The following is a 7981-nucleotide window of genomic DNA, read 5'->3' as shown; positions in this document are numbered from 1 at the left end:
TGAAAATTAATGGTAAGTGAAAAAACATTTATTAACTTTTTAGCCTAAATACTAGATGTCCAAAACCATTACTCTCTCCTTTTCATGTAACTTTGGCGAGCTAAAACTATCCTCAGTACATTCCTTGACAACACATGAAATCCTGCTGCTGCTGACATCCAAGGAAGACCTACCACTGCTTTCACCAGGCTAGGATATTATCCATTTTGTATAGCCACGAGATCAAAGTGAGATACACATGTGGTTTGTGGATTCCTCCAAGAGCAGAAAAAAAATCCAAGTGACCCTCATTAGAAAATAAATTATAGGGGAATGGATTGTATAATTTTAACTTTAACCCGTCCTGAGACAACTAGAGAAAGCTATGGGAGCATGATATATTTACATATACATATTCCTACCCTGTTATAAACCCAAATCTTAAAAAAATTAGGATTTTTAACTATCACATTAAGTTTTACAAATCTAGAAGAACCCTGAAATTAGCATTTCTTGTCCCACTCCTTCTATTGACCAGAGATACACAGCCAAAAAGTCCACCACCCAGCAGTTCTGCACTATTTTGCATTGACCTATTATCATTCTTCTTTTTGGCATTCCCTATTAAAGCACAAAAACCTTCACCAGTGAAGTCAACGTTCTACCCTTTCTTGAAGCTGACACCTGCAAAGTTGCATGTGCTTGTGTGTCTGCAATCTCAGAAAAAAAGAAAAAGAAAAAATAGCACAACACACCAAAACCAACCAACAAAAAAAAAAAAAGAAAAAAAACCCAAACAACAAACAAACAAAACCAAACAAACAAAACAACAACAATAACAAAAAGCTTTGCTCTCAAACCCAGCTATTCTTAATGCATTGTTCAGTATGTAAAATACAGCTGCACTTACCACCGCTTGCTAAAGCAAAACTAATTATTATACTGGCTACTCTTTATCACCTGGAAGATCTTACTCTGTATCAGTTGCCTCTGAACAAAAAAATGAAGCTTCCAGAAGACTGAAGATACCCTTGTGTAATCAAGACCGTAGATAGGTTTTTGCACAAATACCCACACTCCCTTTCTGCCCAATGCTCAGCAAAATTCAGGGACCACAAAGCAGATTAGATGTTCAAATAATTTATTTTAAGTAACATCATTTTTTAGTATATTGCTTGAGTAAATACTTCTGTCTATATCACACCATCGAATAATAAAACAAATATTTAGATAAAAAAAAAAAAAAATTTTCGCAGAGCTACAAAGATGAAAGGGAGTGGAAAACCTCCCCTTTATGAGGAAAGGCTGAGGGAGCTGGGTCTCTTATGCAAAAAGTAGTGAAAGTTACAGAGTAAATAGTTTTCTGGCTTAAAGTTTCTCAGCAAATCCTTGAGATGAAGCAATAATATATTAAAACAAACAAACAAACAAACAAAAAAACCTATGTGTAGGAATCACTCTCACTTGATAATAATATTCCTTCGATTGGGACAAGCAATTCTGCAAGCGTTTAGGGTTAAGGGCACCACACTGATAACAGCCTACACCTTGAAAAAGTAGTCTGAATTTGACAGCTCACTTCCCGTAAATGTAATCTCTAAAAATGGTCCTCCTTATGATTCTAATTTCCAACATGATATGTCATTTTGTAATGTGAGATAACTAGAATGATAACACACACCACAAGATGAAACACAGTCTATTGTGATTGATCAGATGCAACATAACGCATCACAGGGCAATGCATTTCACTTGAAATTTTAACCCAAGCTATGTATATGGAAAACTGCAATAAAAGAGAAAACCTATATCTCATCTAGTAGAATTGCTGAAGATTTGAGGGCTATATTTATCCTATTGTCTTGTTAGCAGAACCTGCTGATGTGACACACACCCATCTACCCATACGTCCAAAGAGGAAGTGATGTTGCTTTTCCCTATCTAAAAGGGAAATTACAAATTATTTTTATCTAGGTGCCTTTTCCACAAAGTCTTTCTTACATGTGTATCCTTGCTGGATGACACTCAAGCTGCCTTCCCCCTCAGTTCACTCTAATTCATCAATATTTATCCTGACAAAGTTTTGCCTGGAATTCCAAAGTCAGTTATAGTGCTGTGATTGTCACTGGATGAAGCAGGAAAAGATATTGCAGTTATACAGATGCATATAGAACGAGCATATTCTCACTTCTGTTCTGTATCCAGAATTTTAAACTAACACTTTTGTTACACCTAATGCTATTAGTGTTAATGAAAAAAATGCCAAAATGTCAAAACATTTTCTGCAAACTTATTAATACCAGTGCTACAGGATGAGCAGTAATGTCTTCAAACTTAAAGACTGTAGATTTAGATTATATATTAGGAAGAAATTCTTCACCATGAGGGGCATGAGGCACTGAAACAAGTTGCCCAGAAAAGTTGTGAATGCCCCATCCCTGAAGTGTTCAAGGCCAGGCTGGACAGGACTTTGATCAACCTGGTCTACTGGGAGGTGTCCCTGCCCATGCAGGGAGGTTGGAACTATATGATATTTAAGATCCCTTCCAACCTAACTACTCTGATTTAATAATAATAATATGTCTAGGAGTGGGGATTAAGAACTTTACTCCATATTTTGTATTGGGCTTCTGACAACTTTGCCTTTCTATTTACATAAATCAGTAAAAAAACTCCCCTTTGAGCTGTTTTTGAAGACCTGCTAAGATTTTGCTAAGAACAGGCCTTTTAATTCTCATCAATTTCTCCTCTCTTTTCCAAAGAAAGGACCATGCTTTTACTTCTCTAGAACAGAGAATAGAGAAAGCAGCCTTCAAGACTTATTTTTTTTTTTTCCTTTTTTTTTTTTACATAGGGTCTAAACACTCCATGCAGATTTTGGGAGGTTTTCCCCCAAAATATATACATAGGACCTTTTCCAAGGGCTATTGAAAGGCCTTTAAAAGCTTCTTATTTTAATGATTTTACAGTGGAACCTAAAGAAAAGCAGTGCTGTAAGAAGAGCAAATATATGATTTGACTGAATAGAGAATTTCTAAAATAAAGAAAATACAGGAAAAAATAGAGATAGGTAAAGTGTTCTGGAGTAGAAGAACCAGAACAAGTTTCAATGTGGACTAAACTTGGAAGAATCTTTGAGTCAAAGAGAAGGCTAGACTGAGAAAACTGAGAACTGAAAGGATTGGAAAAGATAATATTATAACTCATGATTTCTTATCCATAGGTAAATCTGTAATGTTTAGAATAACCTCTTTTTGAAGACATACATAATAAAAACAAATGTGGTGGTAGAGAAACAGTTTTGAATTCCTGCAGATTTGCTGAGCTGTGAATTCAGAAAAGGTAAACCTCTGAAAGAGGGAATTTAAAAGCATTTTAAAATGCAACATTTAGATAAAACAAATAAACAAATAAATAAGTGGTTATAATAGAAAAATAAAAATAAAACAAAATATGGGATAATCTGAAATATTCTCTTCCATTTTTTTAAATTTGAACAACAGAAGCTGTTACCTGTCCTACCTTACTCCTAAACACTGAAACCCAGAAAGAAAAAACAAGGGACAAAAAAACCAAACCATTTTACACTCCTACAAAATTACACATATTTATATTTCAAAGAATCATTGCATTCTAATTATTCACAGTACTGCTATGACTTTTCACTCTACTTTGAATTTCTTCCCCTTAATAGCAAGTCTCCTTGCTTTCTCTTTTAATGTAGCAATACTACAGAATCTAAAAGAAGAAAGGTAAAGAAAGAGAGAAAGAAGGATAGACTGAGAGTGAAAAGCCTGACAACTGTGTAACAAACAAGAACATAGTAGAAAAAAAATGTATTGTACTGAAGCTGAAAATTCTTTTTGAAAAATGTCAGAAGACCAGGTAGATTATTAAGCAATACAGTAAGATAATTATTTGTTTGCCTTGTTTGTACAATATTAACTACCTAATTTGTAAGGCATGGTGATAGAATTTAAATGCTAATAAAATCTTAACTGAGCTGATGTAATCACAACAAAACAGATTTTATATGAGTACATATCCTGTGTGGAAGGAACAAAATACCCAGCAGGACCAGAACCCTGGACTTCCACAGGGCAAACTTTGGTCTCCTCAATCATCTATTAAGGGAAATCCCATGGGACAGGGTGCTAGAAAATAAAGGAGCTCAAGATAGCTGGTCAACATTCAAGGACCACTTCTTGCAAGCACAGGATCAGAGTGTCCCAATGGTTAGGAAATCTAGTAAGGGTGCTAGGAGACCTGCATGGTTAAAGAAGGAACTACTGGGCAAACTTAAGTGGAAAAGGAAAATCTATAGATCATGGAAGGAGGGGCTGGTCACTTGGGAGGAATATAGGACTGTTGTCAGAGGATGTAGGGAGGCAATTAGGAAAGCTAAGGCCTCCTTGGAACTTAACCTTGCAAGTCAGGTTAAGGATAATAGAAAGGGCTTTTTCAAGTACATAGCTAGCAAAACTAGCAATAGAGGCAATATTGGCCCATTGAGGAATGAGGTGGGAGCCCTGGTGACAGAGGATATAAAGAAGGCAGAGGTGCTGAATGCCTTCTTTGCCTCTGTCTTCACTCCTGCAGGGTCTCCCTATGAGCCCCAGATTCATATAGCCCCAGAAGAAGTCAAGATAGAGGAAGAGTTTGACATGGTAGATGAGGATTGGGTTAGGGATCAGTTGAGTAATCTGGACATCCATAAATCAATGGGTCCAGATGGAATGCACCCAAGGGTGCTGAGGGAGCTGGCGGAGGTCATTGCTAGGCCACTCTCCATCATCTTCAGTAAATCATGGGCAACAGGTGAGGTGCCTGAGGACTGGAGGATAGCAAATGTCACTCCAGTCTACAAGAAGGGCAAGAAGGAGGACCCGGGTAACTATAGACCGGTCAGCCTCACCTCCATCCCTGGAAAGGTGATGGAACAACTTGTTCTTGTGACTATCTCCAGGCACATCAAGGACATGGGGGTCATCAAGAGCAGTCAGCATGGTTTTATCAAGGGTAAATCATGTTTGACTAACCTCATAGCCTTCTATGAGGAAATTACTAGGTGGATAGATGATGGTAGAGCGGTAGATGTGGTTTATCTTGATTTCAGTAAAGCATTTGACACCGTCTCCCACAGCATCCTTGTGGATAAGTTGATCAGGTATGGGTTTGGTGACCAGGAAGTGAGGTGGATTAGGAACTGGTTGAAAGGAAGGAGTCAGAGAGTTGTAGTCAATGGGGTAGAATCTGGTTGGAGGTGTGTTACTAGTGGAGTCCCACAAGGGTCGGTGCTGGGACCGGTGTTGTTCAACATCTTCATCAACGACCTGGATGAGGGTATAGAATGTACCCTCAGCAAGTTTGCTGATGACACTAAGCTGGGAGGAGTGGCTGACACACCAGAAGGCTGTGCTGCCATTCAGAGAGACTTAGATAGGTTGGAGAGTTGGGCGGGGAGAAACATGATGAAATTCAACAAGGGGAAGTGCAGAGTTTTACATTTGGGGAAGAACAACACCATGTCCCAGTACAGGTTGGGGGCTGAACTGCTGGAGAGTAGTGTAGGTGAAAGAGACCTGGGGGTCCTGGTAGACAGGAGGATGACCATGAGCCAGCAATGTGCCCTTGTGGCCAAGAAGGCCAATGGCATCCTGGGGTGCATTAGAAAGGGTGTGGTTAGTAGGTCAAGAGAGGTTCTCCTCCCCCTCTATTCTGCATTGGTGAGGCCACATCTGGAGTATTGTGTCCAGTTCTGGGCCCCTCAGTTCAAAAAGGACAGGGAACTGCTCGAGAGAGTCCAGCGCAGAGCTACGAAGATGATTAAGGGAGTGGAACATCTCCCTTATGAGGAAAGGCTGAGGGAGCTGGGTCTCTTTAGCTTGGAGAAAAGGAGACTGAGGGGTGACCTCATCAATGTTTACAAATATGTAAGGGGTGAGTGTCAGGGGGATGGAGTTAGGCTTTTCTCAGTGATGACCAGTGATAGGACAAGGGGTAATGGGTGTAAATTGGAGCATAGGAGGTTCAAGGTGAATATCCGAAAAAATTTTTTTACTGTAAGAGTGACAGAGCACTGGAACAGACTGCCCAGGGAGGTTGTGGAGTCTCCCTCACTGGAGACATTCAAAACCCACCTGGATGAGTTCCTGTGTGATGTACTCTAGGTGACCCTGCTCTGGCAGGGGGGTTGGACTAGATGATCTCTCGAGGTCCCTTCCAGCCCCTAAGATTCTATGATTCTATGATTCTATGATTCTATGATTAAAAATGTGGCTTTCTGGCCAAACCATGTCATTTCTTTAAGATTAATAGTTTTCTTTAATATGATAAATATTTCAGAACATGGAATTTGCATCACAATCAGCTCCTTAAAGAGTAGGGCTTTTTTAATCTACTGAGGGTCAAACAGGGACGTTTACAATGGAGTACAAAGTTCCACCAAGAGTTCTTTAGGAATGAAAGGTTAAATTGGCTTCCAAGATCTGATCAGCTGTGCTTATGTTTATCTGTGGAAGAGTTTCTCATTCTGCTAAAACGTTTGATAGCAAGGTTGTAGTTATCCAGAAAATAATAATTCAGAGTGTCAAGCTAATATATTGAAGTAAATGTAACTCAAGTTAAATCACAAACATACGTAGAAGCTGATGTGATGCTTTATTTCAGCTACCAACACTGACATCCAAAAGCATTTTTTTCCTTTTCCTTTTTCTAATCACCAAGAATCTATTTTGAAAAGTTTATTAATTAAAAAGTTAAAGGGGGGATGACAAATGTTATATTAAATCAACTCCTCTACACCACTGAACATTTCACATCTTTGTCCCTGGACCATGCCAAAGAGCAGTTTAAGCCTCCTGTTCAAGTATTTGTCAGACACCTTCATTATGCCTCTTTTTTGATACAGAGTTTCCATTACGCAAATACTTCTCAGTTAGATGTTTCTCTCTTTTTTTTCTTTTTTTTGTTTTTGGTCTTGTATTTTTTCCTAGCTAGGGATTAGCAACTTCTAAAGGCATTGCAGTCAAAAAACCATATAAAAATGTCACTTGGCATGATGTCCTTGATTAAGCTCTGTAAAAGGAGGAAATTAAGGATGAGAGTCACAGCTTGCTGCTCTATATTCAATTAGGACTGTCTTCTTTGTGGCTGTGGTTCATGCAGGATGTGCAGTTATCTAATACAGCCCAATTCTGGCAGCAGAACAATTAGAATGCAAAGCATAATTTAAAACAGGCTCTGGCAATACTTTTTTCTTTTGGTTGTGACATCTTCAGCAGACTTAAAACAGCAGTCATCAGATTGTATCCTATGCTGAAATTCCAAACTCATATTCTGAAACTGAATGCAGCTTTTAAAATACATAATGATGTGACAATTGAATATGATATGACTGAAGAAAGCAAGTGGAGATGAGCTTTGATGCCTACACAAGCATATATGTAGAAATCTAAAACAAAAATGAATGCTATATTTAAGCACAACATCCTAAAACTGACCTCTGATCTGTGGTGCTCTCTAAACATGCTCTTTGTCAACTAATAGATCAATAATGTGCTCAAGAAGTGCAATGCTCAAGCACACCACCACCAATAATAAATCTTGCACATTTCCCTTCTTTTGTGTGACTCTCTTTTAGCAAAGATTATAAGAATCTGGCAGGATTTTCCTACCTAACAATTATCATCATGCTTTCTCCCCAGTTGGTCTGCACAGCTTCCTGATGAGGTGGACTTGCTGCAGAGTATAGCCCAAAGTCAAGTCACACACACATTAAAATGCCTCTTCCTACACACTTCCACTCTGGGGCTATTTTTAAGCAGCCTTCTGTTTCACTGATGATAGCTCAGGTACTTCAGTGGCAACTTGAACTACCAGGTGAAGAAAACACAATATCCAAACCACTTCCACCTCCGGAAGTCTGTAAATTGCCTCCTGCCAAGAGCTAGGTAAATATACTGGAGAATATAACTCTGGTTTTTACTTTTTACATTCTTTC

The 7981-nt window shown here is 38.6% G+C and overlaps 1 protein-coding gene across 1 annotated transcript in view; it reads right to left on the bottom strand.

Annotated features, from left to right (window-relative positions):
- Positions 1 to 7981, bottom strand: part of LOC104388438 (metalloendopeptidase homolog PEX-like) — a gene marked incomplete at its 3' end in the record, with an annotated part of 28777 nt that overhangs the window by 13879 nt on the left and 6917 nt on the right. The window lies entirely within an intron of this gene.

The sequence above is a fragment of the Chaetura pelagica genome, unplaced genomic scaffold, assembly GCF_000747805.2.
Source record: "Chaetura pelagica isolate M959 unplaced genomic scaffold, ChaPel_1.0 scaffold80, whole genome shotgun sequence".
NCBI lineage: Eukaryota > Metazoa > Chordata > Aves > Apodiformes > Apodidae > Chaetura > Chaetura pelagica.
Note: the sequence above shows the minus strand (reverse complement) of the source record. Positions and strands in the feature narration are given on the sequence as shown.